The following is a 27,413-nucleotide window of genomic DNA, read 5'->3' as shown; positions in this document are numbered from 1 at the left end:
CTAAACAGAAAAGGACCAGAGAGGGTCAAGGCGGCTCAGTGTAGCCAGCAGTGCAGGTTATGCCAAGGAAGGTCACAGCCTCACAGGCGAAAGTTGCCTGGTGTGATTATTTGGCTAGACAGAAACAACCAATGCTCTCAGTTCAGTGGCAGTTAAACACCTATATACATACTTTGTGTCTAGAATGCCTGACTCTCTGGTTGATTTGAATTTTGGGACAGTCTTGCTTTGTAGGCAAGGCTGTCCTGGAACTCAGGATCCATAGGCCTGTATAGAAGACCCTATCTCCAAACAACAACATAAAGTAAAGGGACTATTCAATGTTATAAACCAAAGAAAAGAACCATACAGAATCAAAGTTGGTATGGTGCAGCTCAAGAGCTGGCCCCAGTTCTCATATTCATTAGAAAGGCTGTCCCTGCCCTTTGCTGGCTGTGGCAACTAAGGATATCTAGCTCTGCCATTTGTCTGCTTGCCATGGCATGGCCACAGGAGAGATGGCCCCCTCACTGCTGTAACAGGTGGGAGAGCTGGCCCCACCCCGGGCCAACTGCAGCAGTCAACAGAGTGGGTCCTGTACCTCCCCTTAGCAGCAAGGTAGAACTGGCCCTGGTGGTGTGGGCAAGAATGAGCTGACCCCAGGGTATGAGAGTGAGAGATTCGGCCTTGTCCCTCAGCTGGGCAATGCAGGAGAGCTGGCCCTGATGGCAGGACAGCACGAGTGATGGTAGGCTGTCCAACTCAGCTTCCACCCATGCTGAGATCCAAGGCTGTGACTTGGGCCACTCCAAGATCTACATCATGTACAATATGATGAAGCACATGAAGGAGCTGGTCCTACAGATCCAAAGCTGTAGTTTCTTCCTGACACAGGGCAAATACAGAATATCTGAGAGGAGACCAGGTGAGGATCCTGAATATTGCACATCACAGAGGCAATAGAAGCCCTGGGTGCCTCGTGAATCGACACTTTTGGTACTTTGAGAGTTCTGCATCTACCACAGGGCTAACCTGTGCAGTCTTTGAGAGCCTTTGAGTCTTTGATTTCAGAAATTTACAAGATGGCTTAGTAGGTAAAGGGCTTACTGCCAAGCCCAATAAGTTAGTTTGATTTCTACCACTCACATTGTGGAAGAAGAGAACCAACTTCACAAGTTGTCCTCTGGTATCCATAGGCACGCCATGGTAAAGACTTCCACACACAAACTTTTTTCCATACACAGACTTCCTCTAAGTCTATCTCACTCTCACTCAAGGTGACACAGATCTCAACAACAGTTCATGGAGGGGAAGAACATATGAAGTTGGGAAACAAGGCCTATCTTGAAATCGTTTACTGTGCAGGGCACAAACCAGAAAAAGTCAGGTACTGTGGGGGATGCAGTGGTAAACACAGCCATGGGGCTAATTAAATGGCAGTGTGGTGATGCTCCATATCAAGCATTCAGATCTTGGCAATAACTCTGTTCTGATCAACCACTTATATGTGTTCACCACTACACCTAGCTTTAGAGCTCTCTCTCTCTCTCTCTCTCTCTCTCTCTCTCTACCTATCTATCTTTCTGTATATGAATATGTGTGTGTTTGTGTATGAAAACAGGTGCTCAAGAAGGACAGAGGCTTTTAAACTTTTGGAGTTGTTGTTGCAGGTAATTGTGAGTGATGTGGATTCTGGGAATGAAATTTATGTCTTATCAGAAGAAGTTAATTCTAATGAGCCATCGCTTTAGCCCCTAGAATTTTTGTTTGTTTGCTTTTGAAATCATCCTCAGTTACTAGAACCTTTCATCACTTACAAATACTTGTTCTAGAGAATAACTGCACAAACCACTCAGACACCAATCTCAGTTAGATATTTTTGGTTTATTAAACACACACCCCAAGACTAATCATGATGTGAGACACAGAATGAACTCAGTAGACAAACTGTGATATCAATCTCTTCTTGGGGCAGTCTTATTATAGGAAAATCAAGTTCAGAAGACAAGGGAGAGCACTAATACATTATAATACATTTTGACTAACTAGGCTAGGTATTATCAGCTAGCCTTTAAACTGTTTGTCTTCAAGTGAGGTAAGTAAGTTAGTAGTTATCTATGACTCAAGCTATTTTTGTTAACAAGATAAGCAGTTTTAACATATTTAAAACAGTACAATTATGAATAAAAATTCCAGGCAACAATCAGTCCAATTGCAGGTGCACAATGAAGCCTAAAGTGTATCTACAAAGAAACTCATTTTAAAAGTACATGTGACCATGAGGTTGGGTTATGTAGCTAATAGGCTTAGAATTCAGTGTGGTCTCTGAACAATAGCTTAGAGGTCAGCTGGTTATAAAGTACATAGGGCATTTCTTCTAAGGAGTGGTAACAGTCTAGGGAAGAAAGAGTCTGGGATAATCATTCTGGAAATTTGGTGTAAAATCTGCCTTTCAAGCAAGAGGTTGCTGAGGTCTGCCTCCACAGATAGCTAAGAGGTCACCAGGACATTAGCAAAATCCATGTCCAGCCTTTTGGTTTGAATGCAGTTATTTTATCTCTTTGATTGAGTAGATTCCCCTGTTTTCTTAATATTCATGTTTTGCCTAGTGATCTGGGGGTGTAAGGACCTTTGTGCCCTCAGCATCGGGTTGCCTGTTAAAGAGTGGAACTCTCCTTCAAGTGGGAGAATTATCCTCAGGCAAGGATGAGCTTCCTAACTGATTATTGAGCCCACTGTGGTCAGTCCTGAAAACATATTCACACAACCAACAAAAAAGAACTTCACAAGATTTTTAAAAGATCTATCTATCTATCTATCTATCTATCTATCTATCTATCTATCTATCTATCTATCTATTTTGTATACAGTATTCTGCCTCATAGTACAAGATGAACATTCCAGAGGCATTTCTGTCTGTCATTTTTATAAATTACATATGTTTCTGTGTGACATTGTCCTAAGAGTACCCTTAAATATCTCTGCTTTTACAAAGTGACCACTTTCAGAAGAGGATTTTACTTAGCATGCTTAAGAGTAGGCAAACCTATATGTAAAGATATCCAGACGCCCTAAGAAAAATCCCAATGTTTCCTTGGTTGAAGAACATCATTTCTTTGGAAATAACTCCCATTTTCTTCTTGCCCACCACAGGGGGAAAATATCTTTCTCAGGTCTTCTGTATTGGCTGTCATGATGGTTATTCTTGGTAGTCAAATTAGCTACCTCTAGAATTAACTAAAACACTAACAGTTGGGAATTGTGGGGATTTATCTTGATTATAACTTTTGAAGGGAAAACCCCTTCTTTAATCTAGATCTTTTGAGGTGATACGATTCACCTTTAATCTAGGTGCCACAGTTTGTTGTTGTTGTTGTTGTTGTGTTTTTTGTTTTTTTTTTTAATTCTGGCATATAAAGCCACTTGAAACATCCAGACACATGGATTAAAACATTACTGGATTGGTTGTATTTAAGAAAAATCCCATAAATTCAATTTTACCAATAAAGACTCAGGAGCCAGACGCTGAATGAAAGCCTATTAGCTCAGAGAGGCAGAGAAAGCACCCAAGTGACCTTTCTACTCAGCCAAAGTCCTGTGGAGGAGGAGTGTTCTGGGTGCCTAGCTGCAGTTTCAGTGCTCTCACTGAGCAGGTCTGAATGATTCCTTGTGGTGTTCTCTGCATGCTGCTGCTGGGTACTGTGAGGGGAACTCAGGCAAGCTCTGAAGCTGCAACATGGTAAGCCCAGGGTCACTGCCCACAACAGGGAGGAGCATGTGGTTGAACAACAGGAGATGGTATGGTGGGTCATCCCTGGGGCTGGGTAGTAAGGTCCCTTTTAATCCTAGTCAGTCCCTGGATCTGGAAGGCTCTGCATAACTAAACTTTGGGGGCTGGATCTAAGCAAAGCATTTGAAGCAGGAGTTTGTGTGTAGAAACATCCTTGGCAGAAAGCCAAACTCAGAGAACCCTAGTATTTCTACTATCTTTTACAGATTCTACCCTTAGCATTCTTTTAACATTTATGTGTAAGACACATTTGGAGTTAATTCTCTGGAGGCTGTGAAAGGAATCTCATGTGTTAGGTAGCACTCCATTATTAAGCTGTGATGTACAAGACTAGACTAGATGACAAAAAGGATTTAGCAATGCTTAGGAAATAGTGACACCAAGTAGAATTTTGCTGAGGGAAGACTGCCTCTAAAACATCCCACAGATAAGTAGTATGCTAACCAGGACTGTTAGAGATCAGAATGCTTAGATACACATTTGGTCACCAGGACTGTCCAGACATTTGGCTCCAAACCAAAAAAGGGGGGACACTGATTTAAAAATATCCACTAGGCACATCCTCATATCAAAGGACAGGCCTCTAACAAGGTGCCCAATGGTCCATTACACCTTCACAACTGACACTAAGGCCTGGTGTGCCATACAGGTGTTGAAGTAACTTTTATTCTCCTGATGTAATTTTCCTTTCACAGGCTTTCTGCTTCCATCTGTGAACCTAGGCCAAGTCCTGGAAACTTCTAGACTCCATCCAATCTAACCCAGGCCTAGAATGTTTTCAGCTTCTGAGACTTACTGATGAATAAGCTCACCCTTTCTGCTCCTATCTCAACTCTTGCTGGCTAGTTCACGTCTGCTGTTCTGACTCAAACTGTTCTCCAAGCTGACTGATTAAATACGTTTTTGTTTTTGTTTTTGTTTTTGTTTTTTTTCTCAGTTTCTGACTAAATTGGTCTGCTTAGCCTCATACTAATTCTGGCAATATGTTCTAAGCTTCTGGCTCTTTCTCATTCTCTGGCTTGTTCTGTCTTTACGTGTGTCTAGTTTGTTCTCTTTTCAACCTGTCTCTGTAAAACTCTCCCAGTGAAACTGCCTCTGTATTTCACAAACTCAGCTCCACTGCACTGCCTCTCAACTCACTGACTCATCTGAACTGCTTGAACAGAACTGACTAGAACTGTAAAGTCTGCATACCCTTGCCTCCTTAGTGCTAGAATTAAAGGCATATACTACCACGCCTGGATCTAAGGTTTTCTTTACCTGAAACTTGCTCTATTCCAGGCTGGCCTTGAACTCAGAAATCTGTTTGCCTCTGTTTTCTGGGATTAAAGAGGTGTCTGTATTCTAGTTAGACCACACAGACCTACAAAGTGCTTGGATGTGGTTTCTTGCCATAGCAGCCATGTTCTGAATTAAAATTCCTCTACACAGAGTTTCAGTTTGCTTTTTGAGAAAAGCACAATTTTGCCCTATGGGCAACTCTAAACTGGTTGGCACTGCTTTGAAAAGGAAAAACACTGTTGTGTTGAGAGCTGGCCTGATCAAGAAAGGTCATCACAGCAGAAGTGGGTGATTACTTTAGGCCCACACTATGTCAAGCAAAAGGTGATGAGCGTATGGAAAAGAGCAACTAGAAACTGTCACTAATTGAATGCAGACTCTCCTAGATATCAGTGTTAAATAATACAGGGGGCTACAAATATCCACATAGCAATCATAGGCCATAGAGGCCAGAAGGCAAAACTCTGTGATCATGAAGGTAGGCCAACAACTCAGTTGTGCTGCACAAGCATGAAAAGGGATGGTGTTGTGCTCTACCACATCTCTGGTTCACCATCATCTCTGGTGTGAGAGCAGATGAGAAACAAAGTTCAACTAAGGTCAGGTGACTGAGAAAGAAGTACATATATAGATATTGTACTTACTATACTATACTAACATAGTGAGAGTGGTAGAAACTTTAGGCAGTGGGATGTAGTGGAAGGAAGTGAGGTGACTAGGCACACCAGCTTCCTTAAAGTGTTTTTAACTGACTATGCTTCCCAGCCACCAACAAATAAGAGCGTTTCATTTTAAGACACTCTCAGCATGTATACTGGGTTAGAAACAACTGGACCAATCTGAATGAAGAATAAAACCTGACACTTTGAGCAAAAATAAAACTTTCTTTCTTATAAACTCATTATCTCAGGTATTTTGCCACAATAATGGAAGCTAACAAAAAGCTGTAAACCAAGTAAGAGCAAAGACAAAAGATACTTGTTTTGTCCTGAGTTGGATTCCCAGGACTTGCTTGATGGAAGAAGGAAACTTGACACTTTCATATTTTCTTCTGACCACAGTGCCTGAGCCCACATACATGTACACAAACACATACACACTTACAAACAAATAAATAAAAGAAGCTTTTAAAAATTGCTATGGCTGTCAGGCATGGTGGTGTACTCCTTCAATCCCAGTACATGGGAGGGATAGGCAGGTGGATCTATTTGAGTTGGAGGAAATCCTGATCTACAAAGTGAGTCCAGGACAGCCAAGGCTACACAGAGAAACACTGTCAAAAAAATTAAACCCCCCAAACCTAAACCTTACATTTATGTATTGTGTGTGTATGAGTACCATGTGGATGAATATACTATATGGAAGTCAGAGTACAACAGGCAGGAATTAATTCTTTCTCTTGTATGGTCCTGGGGATTGATCTTAGGTTGTTGTATGCTCCAGGGTGGAAATCAGGTTAGCACATGAACAATGATCTTAGGTTTTCAGCCTTGGCATCAAGGACCTTTATTCACTGAACCACCTTGCCATCCCAAAATTGTGTATTTGAAGGTCAGCAAACATGTTACTGTAGACCTGTAGTATTTGTCTCCACTGTTAATTTTTTGTGGACACAGTATCCTGTGCAATAAAAAATGTTCATGTTTATGTGAAAGATATGAGCTATATTAATATAATTACTGAGGAATAAACATAAATAAAAGAGTAATTATTACCTAAATAATTTGACTATTATCCTAAATCAATTTTTACTACTATTTCAAAGGTACTATATATTATCAAATGCATTCTGTCTGAGTTTTCTTATGTGTTAAAAAAATCTTTGACTAAATCATTTCTGAGTTTTTGGTGCTGGGGTTGAACCCAAGGCCATGGGAGTGACAGGCATGTATTCTGCTGTTCTGTTACATCCTTGGCCCTGATGTCTGGTCGACTACTCACTGTTTGCAGTGCACAAAAAAGTCTTCTATTTTATTAAGTGGTATAGTCTGATACTCAGAACGTTCTTCATCAGGAGATTTGTAGCCAGAAAGGAAGAAAGAAAGACAAAGAAGAAAGAAAGAAGGAAAGGAAAGAAGGAAAGAAAGAGAGAAGGAAAGAAAATCCCCTTAGCATATTCTATAGCTTATTATGGATGGGATGAAAATCTGGAAAACCAATTAGTAAGCATCAATATTTTAATAACAGCTGGGCCTGGTGGCTCATACATGTCAATTTCAGTACTTGGGAGGCAGAGACAAAAGGACTACTGACAGTTGTGAGGACAGCATGTATTCAGCTCCAGGAAAGCATGGGCTATACAGAGTGTGATTATATCTTAAAAGTAAAACCAAAGCAAATAACAAATCCAAGAAGGAAAAAACATTCCTCCTACTCACCTCCAAAGCCATTAGTTTCTCTAGGTAGGATTTGGCATATGGCTTAAATTCTCTTGTGTTTAGGTGATGTTTACATATGCTAGTAATATCGATTGCTGACTACAGGCTCCCTTCATGGAAAGAGATGGATTTAGCTTATTTCTCTAGTACTTGTCAAGCTGCAAAGGTCTCACAAGCATTTCTCTTTTTTTTAATTTTAATTTTTCTTTTGAGTTACATTTTGTTAACTCTGTGTCCCAGCTGTATCTCGCTCCTCATTTCCTCCCCAACCCCACACTCCCTCCCTGGTCTCCTCCCTGCCCCTTTCCAAGTCTACTGATAAGGGAGGACCTCCTCCCCTTTCATTTGAGCCTGTTTTATCAGGTATGTTCAGGGCAGGCTGCACAGTCCTCCTCTGTGGTCTAACAGGACTGCTCCTCCCCTGGGGGGGTGGAGGTCAAAGAGCCTACCCTTGAGATCCTGTTAGAAATAGTCCTTGTTCCCCTTACTTTGGAAAACTACTTGGTTACTGAGCTACCATGGGCCACATCCGAGCAGAAGTTCTAGGTTATATCCATGGACGGTCCTTGTTTGAGTGTCAGTCTCAGAAAAGACCCTGTGCCCGGATAAAACCCTTTGTCTGCCAAGATTAATATATAACAACTATGTTATCTTTTTATTTGAACTGTGGCAGTTTGCAATTTTGTATTTGAAAAGTTTTCTACACTAAAAAAATATCAAACAGGATGGACATATAGCTTGCCTCTATCCCTTAGAACTTTAAAAAAAAAGATTGTATAAAAATATGAGAAGCTAAATTTGGATCCCAAAACCCACACAAAGAAGGGCTAGTTAATATTTATAGTCGGGGGAGCTGGAGACAGATTCCACAGAAGCCAGCTGTATAAGCTTGGTGGCTGGTAGCTCATTTGCAGTGAAAACTAAAAGAACCTGCCTCAAACAAGGAGGAAGGAGAAGACTGGCACCAAAGGCTGTCTTCTGACCTGCACACCAGTGCTTGTACTCATGAACACATGCCACTCCTGTGGTGACTCACATCTCTACTCCCAGTGCTTCACAGGTAAGTAATTTCATGGCTAGTATAAACTACCTGAGACTGTGAATGTCCTGCTTATCTTCTCCATCCAAATTTCCTTTGGATATGTCCAAAGGGTATCAAGATTCACTTTTCCTGCAGATATTGTTCTGGTTGGGTTAATCTAGAAGAGATATATGCTTAATATTGGTCAACATAAACCATATGTTCTAGTGAGTCAAGATCAGAAACCCAAAACAAGCAAGTAAATATAGCACTATATATTTGTAAACTAAACTAGCAAACCATCTGAAAAAGATAACCAAAATAACCAGAAAAGTTCAATAAAATGGGAATATTCAGTTATTTTACAGATTAGATTTAGTTACCATATCATCAAAGGGTATTTATTATTATTATTTAAGCTGTGCATGCTACTCAACAAGGACATATTTTTGAAACAAACAAATCAACTGAGAATCTTCCCTCCCTTACCCAAATACTTTAATAGATGAACAACTATTAGTTTCCTCCTAATAAAATCCAGATTGCATCTAAAGCACCCTGGACATAGAAGAAGACAGGTTCTAGCCATTTCTGCTTCTCCAATTCAGTTCACCCTGATTAAATGCCTATGCAGAGCAAAGAAGATGACATGGGTTCTATGATTTAACTTCTTATCACAGGAGTGAAGTGTGAGGTGCAAGAGGGTTAAGACACCAGAGCTTAAGCCTTTATCACAGTGTTTTAATTTTTCAGTATTCTTTCTTTAGCAAATCTTTCTGAACAACTTAAAACACACACACACACACACACACACACACACACACACACAGAAACATAAAACAAGCTTGGTGTGGTGGTATATGGCATTAACCTGAACACTCAGGCAGAGGCTGTCTGGGAGTTCAAGGACAGCCTGGTCAACATATCCAGTTCTAGGATAGACAGAGCTACATAACAGAGAGACTCTGTGCCAAAAACAGTAACAAAACAAAACAAAATTAAACCCATACAAAACTTATATAGGTTGGAGGGATACCTCAGAAGTTAAGGGTAGTTGCTGCTCTGGCAGAAGGACATGGGTTTGGTTCCCAGCACTCACATCTAACTCCAATTCCAGGGTATCCCACTGCTACTTCTGGACCCTACAGGCACCAAGCACATGTGTGGTGCACAAAGATAACATGCAAACACTCATAAAGATACAAATTTTTAAATATTTACTGAAGCTAGAGGACTGAGGATATAGCTTCATGGTAGAGAGAACTCTTAAATAGCATATGAAACCCTGACACCATAAAAACAAAAAGTAAAATGAAACAAAAATAAGTGGAGCCACTAGGATGGTCCTATGGGTAAACGTGCCTACTGTCAAGCCTGAGGACCTGAATTTGGTCCCTGAGACCGACATGGTGGAGGGAGAGAATGGACCCCAACAAGCTGTCTTCTCACCTACGTACATGGGTCATAGCATTTGTATGTCTCTCCCCCAGCTCCTGATACAAACGTACAAGAAGGAAGACAAACAACAAAAATTAAAACTGAAATAAAAAAATGCTAAAAAGAATGTGGTACTCTACACTTATAGTCCTAGTATGCTAAGCACATAATAGGAGAATCAGGAGTTCAATTTCAGGAGGTAATGACCAACCTGAAACACATGAGACCCTCATTCATTCATTCGCTTATTTATTTTTACCTTATGTATGACTCCTTGAATATATGTCTTATATCGTGTCCTTGGAGGTCAGAGAAAGGTTTCAGATACCCTGGATCTAGGTTGTAAGCCTTCATATGGGTGATAAGAATCAAACTAGAGTTCTTTAGTTCTTTGCTAAAGCAGAGACACTTTTTGTTTTGTTTTGTTTTGTTTTGTTTTTTTAATGCACGTACCACCACTGCCATGAATGGTTACTGGGAGTGCAAGTTAAGCATCTGCCTACTAACATCAATCCCAGAGAGCCAAGAGCTTTAACCTGGGTAGCTCTGGTATAAGCTAACTGCATTTTCAAGGTGGCCACCTTAATACATGAAAGAAAAAGCTTGCTTGAGGTGTGGTAGAATCTCAGATATTGTCATTTACAGGTTTTATGAAGCACTGTGGTCTAGTAGCAGTGTGAAGCACATGCTTCTTTGAAGCTAAAGAATTTCTGAAAAGACACACATGCATGCAGTGTAAAATTATCAAGGTACCAGATCAAGGCTATCCACTCTCTTTCTGTACCTTTTCCCTCATCTCTCTCTTTCTCAGCCCAGACATTATCACTAACATCTGATATACCTTCACAGGAATATGCTGTAGATTATAAAACATATCTGCACATAGATGCATATCACATACAACATACTTAAAAAATTGAACAAAAAATCTTGATCTTGTTCTGTGTAAGTATATAAGTAACTTAAGGAAGAAAAATAGCCTAGTCCATTAGATTTCACCTCACACTCATCAGAATGGCTAAGATAAAAAGCTTAAGGAATGATGCATGCTGGAGAGGATATGGAGAAAGTGGAACCCTCCTCCACTGTTGGTGGGAATGTAACCTAGTACAATCACTTTGGAAATCAATCTGGTGCTTCTGCCAAAATTTAGGAATAATGGTACCTCAAGATCCAGCTATACCACTCCTAGGCATATATCCAAAAGATACCCCACCACTCACTAACGACATTTGCTCAACCACGTTTGTAGCAGCTCTATTCGTAATAGCCAGAATCTGGAAACAACCTAGATGTCTCTCATGAAGTAATGGATGCCGAAATTGTGGTACATTTACACAATGGAACAGTACTCAGTAATTCAAACAAGGAAATCATACAATTTGCAGGCTAATGATGGGAACGAGGAAAGATCATCCCGAGTGAGATAACCCAGAAGCAGAAAGACACAAATGTTATATACTCACTTATAAGCGGATATTAACCATATAATATAGGATAAACATACTAAATCTATAGCCCTCAAGAAGCTTAACAACAAGGAGGACCCTAGGGAAGATGCTTAATCCACATTCAGAAGGGAAAACAGTATTGATTTGAAAGTAGTAGAAGGAACAAGACAGGAGGTCCACAAGGGACCTCGGATAGACTCTACCTACCTGGATATTGAAGGAGAAACTTAAACTCATAGCCTAATTTTGGGAAGAGTGGCAGAATTATTAAGAAAAAGAGATAGAAAGAAGAGGGAGATAGAAAGACCTGGAGGGGACAGGAACTCCACAAGGAGGAAAACATTGCCAAACTTCCTTGGCTGAGTGGGGACTGTAGAGACCTATACTCCAACTATGGACCATTCATAGAGAGGACCTAGAACCCCTGTTTAGAGAAAGCCAATCGGCTGCTCAGTATACAAGTGGGTTCCCTAGCAAGGGGTGCAGGGGCCGTCTCTGACATTAACACAGTGGCAGGCTCTCTGATCACATGCCCTTGGTGGGTGGAGCCTTGCCAGGCAACAGAGGAAGATGATGCAGTCAGCCTTGATGAGACCTGATACTCTAGGGTCAGTTAGAATGGGAGAAGTTACTCCCCTATCAGGTGAGTAGGGAAAGGACATAGAAGGAGATGAGGGAAGGTTGGTGGGACTGGGACAAGAGAGGGGGCTGCAGCTGGGATACAAAGTGAATAAATTGTAATAAATAAATATATAAATAAAATTACTTTGAAAAAATTAGATTCACTCTTCTCAGGAATAGTTAATTCCTAAATTTCTTCATTTTTTTTTTCCAGTGTTGAGGGATTCTGGAGATATTGAACTCTGGGCTCATGAATGCCAAGCCTACATATTTTTTTTTTTCAATTTTAAACACAACTGACACTGACTATGAAAATTTAATTGAGAAGGACTCCTTCCTCCAACCTAGTACTATAAACCTCACAAGATTTTTAATACTTTACATGAAAATTATTCAATTTTAATTGTAAATTTTAATGTGAAAAGGACAGTTTTAAGCTCAGAAACCCAAAAGTCATCTTGAGACTCTTAAGAGTTACTAAGTTCTAAGAAACCATATTTTTACCTGTTTGTCATTTTCTGTGTTTGCAGCCATTTCCTCATATGTGGCAGCCTGAGAATTTATTTTGGTTTCAGTGACCTCTACAGACAAAACAAAACTGCCCATGATGATCATGGTCCCACTGTCCTCTTTACCAAGCACCAAGCCCATCACTTCCAGGTTGACTCCTGATCTGGCACGCATCACGATTTTCAGTAGAGCCAATGTTGAGATTTTGCAGTATTTAAAGTAATGCTGACTATAAAACAAAATCACAGTACAATCAAGGTTCTTACATAATATACAATTTCAAAAGATTTTTTATGAAAATAAATAAATACTGAAGGGATCTGTAGTGATGGAAGAGGACTGTAGAATGGGGGGCTGGGGGGGAATAAAACAGCATCTACAAGCACTGGGAAATAGCTTCACGAGTCATCATCATCTCTGGCCCCCAGGGAAAGTGAAGATTACAAAGTAAACTTTAATATCCTATTGAAGTGAAGGAATAATATGATCAACTCGATAGGCCTTTTTATCTCCATTAACATGTAATCATCATAGCTTTGATTATGTTCTCAGTTCTAACTTTATGACCTAAATTTATTGATTTATTAATTAAATTGCAACCACAAGCTGAAAGAACAGAGACCATCTTGGAAATCAAAACATAAGTTAAAAATTTGGCTCTTCTGTTTACAGGGAAAAGAGAGAAAGATAATCACTACTATGGCTCATTGCATATGGCTCATCTAGAAGCTTTAAATAAATTACCTCATCTAATCTTCATAACATCATCAATAGCTAGATTTACTTTTATCTTACAGGTAGGTAAGTTTAGATACTTCAGTTTCCTAATGCCAGTCAACAGTTTAACTGTTCAGAGGTGATTTTCAGTTTGGTGCTCCTGAGTTCATTACTGTAGTATGATAATGAGGTGAATTTCTGAATGCATTTGTTTATTTCCCTATTTACAGAATAGGAATGAAAGTACAGTACTGGACTGCCATGATTATTAAACGACATGAAAATCTTTAATCCAGTGCTAGGCCACGGTAAGTACTCAATAAATACTTTGAAAATTGAATAATGCCAATTAAAGCCAGCTTTGCTACCAAAACAAAACACCTGAAAATAGTGAGACAGTTTAGACAGCATCCATTGGTGAGTTTTCTTACTCTCCTTAACACAAGCAGCTCCATGAAAAATCTTTTGACTTGTATTCAGTCCCAAAGATACATGGATTTGTGGCATTTGTGTAGGAGCTAAATAGCCTTTAAGCTCTACTTTAAAATTTCTGACTTCTGTGAATTGTTGTAGTGGTATTTTAGAAAACTAGTACGACTTGGTGTACAGTTTCATGAAAAAAAGTGATTTAACAAAGTGCTTATGGAGTGCCTTCTTTCCCTTCATTTTTTTTAAATCACTGGCTTGTAAATTTGATTTCTGAAAACAGCTGTGCTCCTCAGTTTGGAAGTCACTTATAGCTGCAACAAGGTGCATGTAGTCACCAGGTTCAAGGCAGAATTATGAAATTTATGAAAATAATCATGTTGAGAACATGACATCGTAAGTCATCCCTTACACTCCCTGGAGAGACAATTCAGTTAAAGAAACTTTCTAAGAGGGGAATGGAAACAGGCTCTAGAAGAGGGGTTAGGCTCTGCTGATTCAGAAAATGCAAACTAAAAACATATAAATAAATTTTTTCACTAACTTAAAAGTGGATATTAGACTTAGAATATAGGATAAACATACTAAAATCTGTACACCCAAAGAAGCTAAGCAAGAAGGAGGACCCTGGATAAAATCATTAATAATCACTCAGAAAGGCAAACAAGATGGACGTCAGAAGAGGGAGAGTGTAGGGAACAGGACAGGAGCCTACCACAAGGGACCTCTGAAGGACTCTACCCAGCAGGGTATCAAAGCAGATGCTGAGACTGCTGGCCAAACTTTGGGCAGAGTGCAGAGTGTCTTGTGAAAGAAGGGGGAGATGAAGGACCTCGGTGGTAGGAGGGGACAGAAACTCCACAAAGAGAGCAGCAGAACTGAAGGATCTGGGCAAAAGGGTCTTTTCCAAGACTGATGCTCCAACCTGGGCCCATTCATGGGGATAACCTAGAACTCCTGCAGATATGTAATCCATGGAACCTCATTATTCAAGTGGTTCCCTAGTAACTGGAACAGGGACTGTCTCTGACATGAACTCACCCGGCTCTTCCCTTGAGTGGGGAGCAGCCTTACTATGCCACAGAGGAAGACAATGCAGCCACTCCTGATGAGACCTGATATGCTAGGGTCAGATGGAAGGGGAGGATGCTTTCCACTATCAGTGAACTTGTGGAGGGGAATGGGAGGAGATAAGGGAACGAGGGTGGGATTAGACGAGGACAAAGTAGGGGCTGCAGGTGGGATACAAATTGAATAAACTGTAATTAATTAAAAATAAATTAATTAAAAAAATTAAAAAAATTAAAAATAACATTGTATAGAGTATATTTTTTTCTTTGGGTTACTTCACTCAAGATGGTCTTTTATAGTTCCCACCATTTGCCTGAAAATTTCATGATTTCCTTGTTTTTAATAGATGTGTAGTATTCCGTTGTGCAAATGTACCACAATTTCTGTATCTATTCCTCCATTGAGGGACACCTACGTCATTTCCAGATTGTGGCTATTATGAATAGAGCTTCTAGGAACATTGTTGAGCAAATGTTCTTGTTGTATAGTTGAGTGTATTTTGGATACACGCCTAGGAGTGGTATGGATGGATCTTGAGGAAGAGTTATTCCTAGTTGTCTGAGAATGTGCCAGATTGAATTTCCAGAGAGGTTGTACAGGTTTACATTCCCAATGGAAGTGGAGGAGGGTTCCCCTTTCTTCACAGCCTCTCCAGCATGTGTTGTCACTTGAATTTATGGTCTTGGCCATTCTGATGGGTGTAGGTGAAATCTCAGGGTCATTTTGATTTGCATTTCCCTGATGGATAATGAGGCTGAGGATTTAAGTGTTTCTCTGCCATTCGATATTCCTCTACAGAGAATTCTCTGTTTAGCTTTGAAATCCATTTTTTTTTTTCAACTTGAGGCAAAGGCTTTATTCGTCATACATATCCCTAGGTACAATCCAATGAGTGAAGCCAAGGCAGGAACTTAAACTGGGCAGAAACCTAGAGACAAGGCCTGATGCAGAGGGCCCGAAGGACTCTGTTTACTGGCTTGCTCATCATGGCTTGCTCCTCAGCTTTCTTTTAGAACCCAGGGCCACCAGCCCAAGTTTGGTGAAACCCACAATGGAAATGGACATCCCATATCAATAACTAATTAAGAAAATGCTCTCTAGTGTTGAGATAAATTTCTCCACACTGTGTGAAAGAACATCTCTGTGTTTTTTTTTTTTTTTTTTTGTTTTTTTGTTTTTTATTTTTTTTATTTTATTTTTTTTTCAATGCAGTTTATTCAGGAACATTGAACAATCCTCGGACCCCGGGGAAAGCCAGCCCACAGCTTAAATAGCCTCTGGGTAGCCAACCCAGGCGTGCCACGGGGGCAATGCAGATAGGTCCACATACATGGAAGCAAGCCAGATCCTCGGCCTTAGCCAAATGTGGAGTTGTTCATGACAGAGAGCACTCACCATCGGGAAGGTGGAAGGCAGAAACCAGCTCCATCTTTAAGGCATAGCATTCTGCAGCTCTCTACAGTTCCCCCTTTTTGTTTTAGACGCATCAGGCAAGAGTAGAGTTCTGATCTCTGATATTAGAAATAAATTGGGACTTTGTACAGATGTTCATTTAGGTGTCATCCACCCAAAGAGCATCGGACCCGTCCGATACCTTTTTCTCAGAGGCGGGACCTGGGGCATCAACCCGCATGCAATCAGACATGCTCTTCTCTGGGTCCAAAGCGGCTGACCCTGAGTGCAGTGCTTAGCCTCGCATCCTGAGCGTATCGGATCATTTGATGTGCTGGTGTTTAACTTCTTGTTTTCTAAGTTTCTTTTTTAAATTTTATTATTTTTTAAAATTTTTAAATTTTTTATATTAATCACAGGTTATTTACTTTGTATTTCAGCCGTAGACCCCGTCCTTATTCCCTCCCATTCCCACCCCCCCCTCCCTCATCTCCTCCATGCTCTTTTCCAAATCCACTGATAGGGGAGGACCTCCTCCCCTTCCATCTGACCCTAGTTTATCAGGTCTCTTCAGGACTGGCTGCAATGTCCCCTACTGTGACCTAGCAAGGTTGCTGCTCCCTTGCGTGTGTGTGTGTGTGTGTGTGTGAAGAGCTCACCATTGAGTTCATGTCAGAAATAGCCCCTGTTCCCCTTAATATAGAATCCACTTGGATACTGAGCTACCATGAGCTATATCTGAACTGGGGTTCTAGGTTATATGCATACGTGGTTCTTGGTTGGAGAAACAGTCTCATGAAAGACGCCTGTGCCCAGATATATATGGTCCTTGTGGAGCTCCTGTCCTCTCCAGGTCTTACTAACTCCCCCTAATTTCATATGATTCCCTGCACTCTGCCCAAATTTTAGTTATGAGTCTTAATATCTGCTTTGATACACTGCTAGGTAGAGTGTTTCAGAGGCCCTCTGTGGTAGGTTCCTGTCCTGTTATTTGTTGTCTCCTACATCCAAGGTCCATCCCATTTGTCTTTCTAAGTGAGGATTGATCATCTAACCCTTGGTCTTCTTTCTTGTTTATCTTCTTTAGGTGTAAAGATTTCAGGATATTTATCCTATCTTATAGGTCTATATAAGTGAGTATATACCATGTGTGTCTTTCTGCTTTTGGGATACCTCGCTCAGGATGATCGTTTCTAGGTCCCAAAATTTGCCTGCAAATTTCATAATTTCCTTGTTTTTAATTGTTGAGTAGGATTGTTTTTAATTGCTGAGATGAAACCTAAGAATAATAGGAATAGATGAAAAAGAAGACTCCATGCTCCAAGAACTGGAAAATATTTTTAAGAAAATAATAGAAGAAAAATTTCCCAACTTAAAGAAAGAGATGTCCATAAACATACAAGAAGCCTACAGAACACCAAATAGACTAGACCAGAAAAGAAATACTTCGTGTCACATCATAGTCAAATCACTAAACCTACAAAACAAAGGGAAAAAGGCCAAGTGACATATGAAGGTAGACCAATCAGAATCACACCAGACTTCTCATCAGAAACTATGAAAGCCAAAAGGGTCTGGACAGAAATCATTCAGTCTTTAAGGGAACACAGATGTCAACTCAGACTACTATACCCAGCAAAGCTTTCAATCAACATAGATGGAGAAATCAAAATATTCCATGATAAAACTAAATTGAAGCAATATCTACACAGCTACCCAGCCCGAAAGAAGATATTAGAAGGAAAACTCCAATCCAATGAAAACAACTACACTAAAGAAAAAATAGTGTACAGATAATTTCCCAAAAAAATTAAAAGAAAAAAAAACCTGCAATGAATCATAGTAAGACCACCAACTCTACAGTAAAAGGAACTATCGGTCATTGGTCACTATTATCTATCAATATCAATGGACTCAACTCTCCAATAAAAAGACACAGACTAATAGAACAGTTGTGCAAACAGGATCCAGAATTCTGCTGCATCCAAGAAACACACCTATGCAAAAAAGGTAAACACTACCTTAGAGTAAAGGGCTGGAAAAATGTTTATCAAGCAAATGGACCCAGAAAACAAGCTGAGGGAGCGATCCCAATATCTAATAAAATAGGCTTTCAACCAAAATTAATAAAAAAAGATGAGGAGGGGCACTTCCTTCTCATCAGGGAAAATTCCAACAGGAGAACATCACAATTTTGAACATCTAAGCCCCAAATAAAAGACCACCTACATCTGTAAAAGAAACATTATTAAAGCTGAAATCACACATTGATTGGAAGCCTTAATAGTGGGAGACTTCAACGCTCTGCTTTCACCAAGGGACAGGTCATCCATTCACAAGTAAAACAGGAAAAAAAGGGCACTTACAGAGGCCCTAAATCAAATGGACCTAATAGATGTCTACAGAACTTTGCACCCAAAACCAAGAGTATACCTTTTCAGCACCTCATGGAACATTCTCCAAAATAGACCATGTAGTTTGTCACAAAGCAAGCTTCAGCAGATACAAGAAGATTGAAATAATCCTTTGTATCCTATCTGACCATCATGGTTTAAAGCTGGACCTCACCAACAAGAGAAACAGCAAAAAGCCTGTACATAAATGGAAACTGAACAACTTGCTACTCAATGACAGCTTGGGGGTTGCTGGTGGGGCCATGGTGTCTTGATTTTTGTTGGGTGAGTTCTTACTCCTACCTTTGTCCATTTGCTTATATGTGATCTTCACTGTCTTTTCCTTGAGTCTGAACTTCAGACTGGAACTGTCTTTCTCTGGTGTCTGGAATATTCTTCAGGAAAATCAGGGAAGTCCAGTGTTTTGAGAGTGTGTGTTGTTGCTTCAGTTGTACCCTAGAGAGGAAAAGCTGCTGGCACAGATTCGTTATTGCGGGGGAGTAAGTGTGTGTGTGTGTGTGTGTGTGTGTGTGTGTGTGTGTGTGTGTGCGTGCCCCCACGCATGTCTAAGTGTGTCTTGATGGGTAGTGCTAGAGAGTGTAATTGGGATATGGGGGTTGGGAGGAAGCACAGGAGGGGATGTGGATGCTAATGGTGTTAGCAAGCACAGATTGTGGACACAAAGCGCCTGTGCAGGTTTCCTGAATAGCCAGTGGTCTCCATTCTTTGGAAGGCTCTGCAGGCTGGACTATGAGGTCTGTGGCTGACACTGCAGGTTGGACAAGTACTCTGTCGTGGGCTCTGTGTGCCCAGCCCTCTGCTCTGTGCTAGAAGCTGTGAACACAGCAGGCTGTGCTGTGCTCTCTGATTTGGGAAGCGCTATGTGCTTCCTCTGCCTCCTCCCCCTCAGGCAAGGCTGGTGATCAGAGTTCCTGGGGAAAATGCCAGGGGTTTGAGTGTACTTAGTCTCAAATCTCAAGGAGGAGGATTTGTGCTTGGAACAGGTAGCACTGTGTTTAGGCCAGCTGTTTGCACTGCGGGGTGCTTCCTCTGCTTCAGCTGCTAGTTGTGGTGCCTCCACTGCTGCCTCCATGTTTGCTGTGGTACCTCCGCTGCTACCTCTGCTGTAGGCTTGGCTACCTCCACTTCTGCTTCCACCCATTATTAAGGAAGTGCCTGGGAATCGATTCCCCAGATGAAGTCCAAGGAGATGTTCGCTGACAAACTGTATCCTATTGGACTCAGATCAGGGTTTGTCTCCCTTCTCCCCAGACTCTTCTACCATTGTTTTGGGTTTTACAGCCCCTAGACTCACCAATTCAGAGTTTCAGCTCCTCTGAATATGGTGCATGCTGGTCGCCCCAATCTTGGATTCTCCCGGTGTTTAACTTCTTAAGTTCTTTATATATTCTGGATATTAGCCCTCTGTCAGATAGAGGGTTGGTGAAGATCCTTCCCAATCTGTAGGCTGTCGTTTTGTTCTTATGACAGTGTTCTTTGCTTTACAGAACCTTTTCAGTTTCATGAGGTCCCATTTATTAACTGTTGATCTTAGAGCCTGTGTTGTTGATGTTGTGTTTAAGAGTTGACTCCTATGCCAATGAGTTCAAGGATCTTCCCCACTTGATCTTCTTACAGATTTAGTGTGTCTGGTTTTATGTGGAGGTCTTTGATGCACTGGGACTTTAGTTTGGGGCAGGGTCATAAGTATGGATCTATTTACATTTTTCTACATGTAGATATCTAGTTAAGCCAGAAGCATTTGTTGAAGACGCTATCAATATTCCATTGTATGGTTTTGGATTTTTGTCAAAAATCAAATATCCGTAGGTGTGTGGGTTTATTTCTGGGTCTTCTATTTGATTGTGTTGATCCTCCAGACTGTTTCTCTGCCAGTACCATGCAGTTTTTATTACTGTGGTTCTATAGTACAGATTGAGATCAAGGATAGAGATAACTCCAGATGATCTGTTGTTGTACAGGATTTTTTTTTAAACAACTGTGGGTTTTTTATTTTCCATATGAAATTGAGAATTGTTCTTTCAAGTTCTGTAAAGAATTATGTTGGTATTTTGATGGGAATTACCTTGAATCTGTAGACTACTTTTAGCAGGATGGCCATTTTCATTATGTTTATCCTATCAATCCATGAGCATGGGATATCTATCCTTTTTCTGATATTTTCTTATGGGCCTCTAATAACTGGAAAAGCACACACTTGAGATCATTCTCCTGTGCTTCTGATGTTATTAAAATATCCGTTGATATTTGGGGTTGGTGATGAAGGCAAGTTGTCCTGATTTTTTTGGATGTGTTCTTATGCCAATCTTTAGCCATTGCTTATCAGTGGCTTTGGCTGTTTTTTCCTCTAGTCTGTACTTCCAAACTGGGTCTGTTTGTCTCTGGTATCTGGAGTATACTTCAGGAAGATGAGAGAAGTCCACCACTTTGAGAGCAGATGTTGGTGTTTTAGCTGTAGCTAAGGCAGGAAAGATGCAGGTACATACACAAAATCATGGGAGTGTGTGGAAGTGTGCCTTGAAGGACAGTGTGCCTGAGTGTTTAGATGCCTGGAATGGTGGAGCATAACTGCAGGATTGGGTGCGGGTGCAGTTCATGGGCACAATGTGCCTGCATGGGTGCTCTAAATGCATATAGGCCTGTGGTACTGTCCTCCCATTATTCAGATCTGTCTGGGATCTAGGAATTTTTTGCCTGGACTCCACTAGGAGACCCACAGAAGACGGGCTTCAATGTTGAGAACACTGTCCCAATGATGTCTATGTTGCCTACAGTGTGGATGTGGTTGGGAGGGATCTGATATCTGCCTGCTAGCAAACAGGGACCTTGGATCTGGGGCAAAACCAACCAGAATTAACTTAATATGGTTTAAATTTTGGCATACTTTACAGTTTATTTTTTCTTGTATTTCCAGGTATACAACCAAAGCAAATAAAGTTCATATGCCCTCTAGCTTCTTGTAATTTTTACATACTCTGGCCTTTTATAAATTTTTATATACTTTGACATTTTACAACATTTTATACATGTTTAGGTTATGATTTTTTTCTAGCTCTGATTTTTAGGTTTAAGAAAACATTTTTGGGGGGCCAAGATGGCGGCACCAGGAGAACACTGTGTCTGAGAAACAGGACAAAACTCTCCGTGCAGCGACCAGGAGGCTGAACTCTGGGCCCTAAAACTACAGCGATCATGTTTCCCAGGTGAGGGGAGGCTCCCACAGCATGGGAATTGGTCGGGTCCACTCTCAGGCCACACAGCCTAGAATCCAGAAGAGATACCAGCTAATGCGGGCTTTGGTTCTCCAGGCTGGAGCCGCACGCTTGCGTGTCCTGATCACTTTCCCAGGCTGAGTGGTGGGTACAAGGGTGCCAGAGACTGAGAGTTCCAGTTCCAAGAAAACCCCATGGGGAAGGAAGGTTGAGAGACTTATCATGGGTTACCTGGTCTTTCCCTGGAAGGTCTCACTGACCATGGGTACCCGCCACCTTCACAGCTGAGCTCCACTGTGCAGAGAGCTGCTGCGCGCCCAGCTCAAAATCCCTACTTCCTCTTCGGAGGAGGCAGGGGGCATCCACCAGAATCTGCCACAGACCACATTGTCTTTACCCCAACCCGAGATTGGGACTGAGAAAACCCAATCCTTTCGAGCACTCCCGCAAATGCCACCATAACCCTGCCATGGTGGAGAGGAAAGATAAAGAGGTGCACAGCGGCTTCACAGTGCTCGGACCCCAGTGCTGCCAGAGGCTCCTAGCAAACAAACTTCAGCTCAGGATCTGGGACTGTGGTCATTCAACACATCCTGAGAATCTCCTGCATCCTGCACAATAAGGTCTAGCACCAAGTCCTATCACCGGCAGCCCCCTGACCCCTGGCAGAAAAACCCTGGCTCAGGATCGGGACTGAGAATTCCCAACCCCTTCTGGCACTCCCCTGAGAGCACAGCCATAAGCTTGCCCTGGTGGAGGGGCAGGTCAGAGGGGAAGGACAGAGAGGGAGCCTGCCACAGGACACAGCACCCCCTCTTCAGCTCACCCAGCGGCCCCTGGCAGAGAAACCCAAGCTCTGGATCTTAGGACACTCAACCCTAACTGGTACAATCTCGGCATCAGCAAACATAGGTTCTACCGCCAGGCTGCTTCTTGCAGAGAGATCTGGGCCTGGGATCTGGGATTGAGAACACTCAACCTAACTCTTTCCCACGCTACCCTGGAACTAGTCATCATAATCCTTCCTGGTAGAGGGAAAGGACAGAGAGGCAGCACACAGGAATGGTGGACACCGAGTCCTGTGGCCACAGTGTCACAGAGCTGACTGTTAGCCTACCCGTGCATTTTCTGCAGCAGGACCAAATCAGAGAGTAGAGAGAAAGGGGAACCCCTGTGCATTCCAACTGGTCCTGCAAGAGAGTGAGTGAGCATTCTAGGGAGAGTTTGCCCCAGACCCAGGGCCTCTCCACAGAAGCAACCAGACGAGATCCCTGCCACCCTCAACCCTAGTGTGGGCATCATAGGGATTCTTGGGATAGCGACCCCAATGTTGCAGCCTCTGCCTTGTGGGTCCACCAGTGTAATCCAGGCAAACAATCCCTGGATCTCAGACAGAAATGCATAATAGTGGCCTACAGACCACTGCAATAGTCAAAGAATCCGCACATGCACACTGTGCCACATTCCTTACTTAGGCAAAACTGAAACCACAGTGCACACTCCAAAACCACCGAACCTCTCTCATCTTCCTGAAAAAAAAAAAAAAAAAGGTCCAGAAAACAGAAAGAGATGATCATAGCCTGAGCTATAAACCAAGGAACAGTGAGGGCTATAGATAACCAGATGGCTAGAGGCAGACATAAGAACACACCCAATAAAAATCAGGACATAATGACCTCACCAGCAACCCCACAAATCAATGGACACTTCAATTCACCTGATAGACAAGAAAAGGACCTCAAAACTATGCTTCTCCAGCTATTAGAGGCCCATAAAGATGAAATGAACAAAGCCCTCAGAAAAATAGCCAAGGAAATCGAGACGAACAAAGAGGAAACATATAGAACTCTCAGAGAAATGACCACGAGAATTGAGGGAAACAAAGAAGAAATGAACAAAGCTTTCAAAGAAATGTCCACACAAATGAAGGCAAATAAAGAAGAAATAAACAAAGCTCCCATAGAAATACACGCAATTATAGCCAAAAAAGTAGAGGCACAATTAGTGATACATAGAGAGGAAACGGAAAAAAAAAATAGAAGCGGTCATTGAAAAGCAGGACTCCACATTCAAACAGATGAAGGAAATTGTACAAGACATGAAAACAGAATTAGAATCAATAAAGAAAATACAAATAGAGAAAAACCAGGAGCTGGAGAACATAGAGAAAAGATCGGGAACTACAAAGGTAAGCATCACCAACAGAATACAAGAGATGGAAGAAAGAATCTCAGGAGACGAAGATACACTTGCAGAAATTGACACATCTCTCAAAGAAAAAATAAAATCAAAAAAGTTCCAAACACAAAACATCCAAGAAATCAAGGACACCATGAAAAGACAAAATCTAAGAATAATAGGAGTAGAAGAAAAAGAAGACATCAGGCTCAAAGGTCCAGAAAATATTTTCAAGAAAATTATAGAAGAAAACTTTCCCAACTTAAAGAAGGAGACGGCCATAAACATACAAGAGTCCTACAGAATACCAAGTAGACTAGACCAGAAAAGAAATTCTTCACGTCACATCACAGTCAAAACACTGAACCTACAGAACAAAGAAAAAATTATAAAAGCAGCAAGGGAAAAAGCCAAGTAACATATGAAGGTAGACCTATCATAATCACACCAGATTTCTCAACAGAAACTATGAAAGCCAGAAGGGCCTGGACAGAAATCATACAGTCCTTAAGGGACTACAGATTCCAACCCAGACTACTATACCCAGCAAAACTTTCAATCAACATAGACGGAGAATTCAAAATATTCCATGACAAAACCAAATTTAAACAATATCTACATAGTACCCCAATTCTACGAAAGAAGACCATTTATGGATATAACATAGAACCTCTGCTCAGATGTAACCTGTGGTAGCTCAGTAACCAATTGGTTTCCCATAGTGAGGGGAACAAGGACTATTTCTACCAGGAACTTGATGACTGGCTCTTTGACCTCTCCACCCCCCCCCCCCCCCAAGAGAGGAGCAGTCCTGTTAGGCCACAGAGGAGGGCTTTGCAGCCAGTTCTGAAGATACCTGGTAAAACAGGATCAGATGAATGGGGAGGAGCCCCCCACATCAGTGGACTTGGAAAGGGGCAGGGTGTAGATGAGGGAGTGAGGGTGGGATTGGGAGCGAATGAGGGAGCGGGATATGGCTGGGATACAGAGTTAATAAAATGTAACTGATAAGAAAAAAAAAAAAAATTAAAAAAAAGAGAACATTTTTACTTTAGACAAGCTTTTTTTTTCCATCCCAGTCTCTTGCTTTTTTTTTGTTTTGTTTTATAGACAACATACAAACTTCCTTTAAAATCCTTTTCATTTTTTTTTTTTTTTTACTCACTCAGTCCATGGGTTTTTACCATCCTGAAATGATACATTTTAAAAACTCTAATTTCTTCAATTGCCTTAAACAGTATGGCTTGGTTTAATTTGGTAAAATTAATAAAATAAATAACAAGGCCTTTTTACCTCCCTGAAAGCACTGAGAAACTGTTCCAATTTCCTTGTTAGGTTGCAGAGGGTCATTATTTTTAAATACCTGAAAAAATTTAAAATGTTTTATAGCCTTAAACATTCAAACATTCTTCAAAATCTGCTTTTGCAATATTAAAATGCCCAGAGTGAAGTCATAGAGCATAACCATAGTTTTTAGAAGTCAAATCCAAATTTTATCAGTGTTAAAAATTCAGACAAATCAGTGTCTTTAAAATCAATACCAAATGTATTATTTTGATGTTACAAAGTTTGACTGCCAACAAGAAAAGTTCTGGTATACAGACACATGGAGGTGTAGCTCTAATATCTCATACAAACAAAGTTTTAAACGGTTTTTTTTTTTATCATCCTTGTTTTTAAGACAGGACAGAAATTATGTAAAATCTTATACAAATTTATATTACCTTTGGAGACTTTTTTTTATTGAGCTCATGCCATTTGTTATTTAGAATGGCTCCAATCCTAAGTTTTAAGTTAACTTTACGTTACAGATTTTAAACATACCCAATAATCATTAACCTATAACCAAGATTTATATAACATTGCAAACTTATACAAACAATACTCTTTGTACTTTTAAGCTGTTATTTCAAAGGAGGAGCATCTTGCTACCTGTTGAATCCAATTTCTTATGAGCACAGAGGCTTTGTAGCAGAATTAAACATTAGATTTCTTATGGAGAAACGGAGAAGCCACTGGTGCCCTTTCAAGAGCAGGCTGAACATGCCATAACTGGCTGGCTGCCAGGTTAACCCAGGCAGGAGACTCAGTTGCAAAAATGCAGACCTTCAAGGACAGAGCCAGTATTATCAGTCTTTGTCAAATGAGCTGCTTTTTTATTTTTATTCATTCATTTTTTTTACTAGAGAAGCTGTTTTTTTTTTTTTTTTTTTTTTTTTCTGAAAATTTTTGAAACAAGCTAAACCAAGTTAAGGGGTAAACAGATGGCCAATAGATAATGTTTGGTTCATGATTACTACATATTAATCCAGAAGAGTCCAAAATGAGCCAATGACAAACATAACTCAAATGACATGTACAAGTAAATACTCCCAGGAGACAAACAAAACATCAGACCAGCATCTCTTGACTTTTATATCTGTGCATGAGAGGCAAAGAGGCTCTATGCAGGTTCAAAAACTAAATGAAAGACATCAGACTCTCACTGGGAATTTGGAGCACCAGGCCCTCTCAGAACTTGCTGAGAGTCTCATAGAATCTCTCTGGGATCTTGGAGCATCATCCAGCATCCTTTTGTGACTTCTGCGATTGTATGGAAAGAGACTTTACCACACTAGTCAACATTCCTTATATTTAAAATCATTTTTTATTAATTGCATTTATTCATTTTGTATGCCACCTGTATCCCCTTCCCTCATTCCATCCCAATCCCACCATCCCTCCCTCATTTCTTTGCATGCCCTTCCCCAAGTCCACTGATAGGGGTGGTCTTCCCCTCCTTCTTTCTAATCCTAGTCTATCAGGTCTCATCAGGACTGGTTGCATTGTCTTCCTCTGTGGCCTGGTAAGACTGTTTCCTGCTCAGGGAGAGATGATCAAAGATCCAGCCACTGAGTTCATGTCTGAGACAGTCCCTCTTCCCCTTACTAGGTAACCCACTTGGAGACTGAGCTGCCATAGGATATTTCTCTGGGGCGGTTCTAGGTTATCACCATGCATGGTCCTTGTTTGGAATATCAGTCTCAAAGAAGACCCCATGTGCACAGAAGTTTTGCTTCTGCTGCTCTACTTGTGTACCACCTGGCCTGTCCAGGTCTCTCTATCTCCCCCTTCTTTCATAAGATTCGATGCACTCTGTTGAAAATTTGGCTATGTGTTTCAGCATCTGCTTTGATACCCTGCTGGACAGGGTCTTTTAGTGGCCCTCTGTGGTAAGCTCCTGTCCTGTTCCCTGCTTTCTCCTTCTTCTGACATCCATCCTATTCACCTTTCTGAGTGACAATAGATCATATTACCCAGGGTACTCCTTCTTGTTTAGCTTCTTCAGGTATAAAGATTTTAGTATGCTTATCCTATATTATATGTATAATATCCACTTCTAAGTGAGTATATACAATGTGTGGCTTTCTTCTTCTGGGATACCTCACTCAGGATGATCTTTTCTAGGTCCCACCATTAGCCTGCACATTCCATGATTTCTTTGATTCCAATTGCTGAATAGTATTCCATTGTGTGAATGTAACACAATTATCGT

The 27,413-nt window shown here is 41.0% G+C and overlaps 1 pseudogene; it reads right to left on the bottom strand.

The window, feature by feature from the left end:
- Positions 1–6,987: 6,987 nt before the first annotated feature.
- The window catches only part of LOC132649925 (COP9 signalosome complex subunit 5-like), a 136,279-nt pseudogene continuing 115,853 nt past the window's right edge, over positions 6,988–27,413 (bottom strand).

Source organism: Meriones unguiculatus, chromosome X (genome assembly GCF_030254825.1).
Source record: "Meriones unguiculatus strain TT.TT164.6M chromosome X, Bangor_MerUng_6.1, whole genome shotgun sequence".
NCBI lineage: Eukaryota > Metazoa > Chordata > Mammalia > Rodentia > Muridae > Meriones > Meriones unguiculatus.
The sequence above is the reverse complement of the archived record's forward strand: the minus strand, read 5'-3'. Positions and strand labels throughout refer to the sequence as shown.